Source organism: Chrysochloris asiatica, unplaced genomic scaffold (genome assembly GCF_000296735.1).
Source record: "Chrysochloris asiatica unplaced genomic scaffold, ChrAsi1.0 scaffold00417, whole genome shotgun sequence".
NCBI classification, from domain to species: domain Eukaryota; kingdom Metazoa; phylum Chordata; class Mammalia; order Afrosoricida; family Chrysochloridae; genus Chrysochloris; species Chrysochloris asiatica.
Window position 1 is genome coordinate 231,275 of NW_006408935.1, and position 1,674 is coordinate 232,948.

Below are 1,674 nucleotides of genomic sequence, written 5' to 3' on the forward strand. Positions count from 1 at the left end.
TTTTGTTCTGTTATATATATGGTTGCTATGAGTTGGATAGGACCGCTGGTGGCATTGTAAGACTAAGCACTGGACTGCTAAACACAAGGTTGGCATTTCAAACCCATCGGCTGCTTCAATGGAGAAAGATGAGGTTTTTTGTTTCAGTAAAGATTTACAGCCTCAAAAACTTTATAAAGGGTAAAGTGTTGAAGAGCAAAGAAGTCAGCTTGAGGAATAGGGTGCGCCTGACCCAAGGCATGGTATTCTCAATAACCTCATATGCATGTGAGAGCTGGACAGTGAATAAGGAAGATCATAAAGAATTGATGCTTTTGAGTTATGGTGTTAAAGAATATATGAAGTGCCATAGGCTGCCAAAAGAACCAACAAAGAACAGTAGTGTGAATTCAGTGAGTTTCTTAAACTGAGTCTCAATGTTTCTCATCAAATATTGGAAATAATAACCTTGCTTCTCAGGATAAAGCAAGTAATGTGTTGCTACTTGTTACCCAGATTTCATTCTTACAGTCTTCCTTTCATAATGGTTGTTGTTAGGTGCCATTGAGTCGGTACCAACTCATAGCGACCTTATGCACAGCAGAACAAAACACTGCCCGATTCTAGGCCAACTTCACTATTGTTGCAACTCTTGAGCCCATTGATGCTGCCACTTAGCCAATCCATCTTGCTGGGGGTCTTCGTCTTTTTCTCTGACCCTCTTCCCTACCAAACATGATATCCTTCTCCAGCAACTTGTCCCTCCGGACAATACGTCCAAAGTATGAGAGATAAAGTTTGGCCATCCTTTCATAACAGAACCTAAACCAAACCAAACCAAGCCTATTGCCATGAGGTCAATCCCAGCTCTTGTAACCCTATGAGTTGCAGAGTAGAACTGCTCCTTAAAGTTTCTGAGACTGCAAATCTTTACTGGAGCAGGCAGCTTCATCTTTCTCCCATAGTGCAACTGGTGGACATAAAATGCCAACCCTTTGGTTAGCAGCAAGCAAGATTGTATCAACTACAAATCACAAGTTGTTAATGAGTCCTCCAATCCTGATACCATGTTCTTCATATAATCCAGCTTCTCTTCTCACATTATGTGCTCAGCATGCAGATTGAATAAGCATAGTGAAAGAATGAAACCCTGATGCACACCTGTCCTGATTTTAAACCATTCAGTGTTCCCATGTTATGTTCAAATAACTGCCTCTTTATATACAGTTTCCTCATGAGCACAATGAAGTGTTCTGGAATACTCATACTTCGCAAAGTTATCCATAGCTTTTCATGACCCACATAATCGAAAGCCTTTGTATAGTCAATAAAGCATAGGTAAATATCTTTCTGGTATTCTCTGCTTTCAGCCAAGATCCATCGGACGTCAGCCTTGATATCCCTAGTTCCACATCCCCATCTGTATCCAGCCTGAATCTCTGGAAGCTCCCTGTCAATGTACTGCTGCAGTCGCTTTTGAATTATCTTTAGGAAAATTTTATTTGTGATATTAATGATATTGTCCAGTGATTTCTACATTCTGTTGAGTAACCTCTCTTTGGACACAAATATAGGTATCTTCCAATCAGTTGGCCAGATAGCTAATTTCCAAATTTCTTGACATAGATGAATGAGTGCCTCCAGTACTGCCTCAGTTTGTTGAAGGCTTTCAATTTGTATTCCATCAATTCCGAG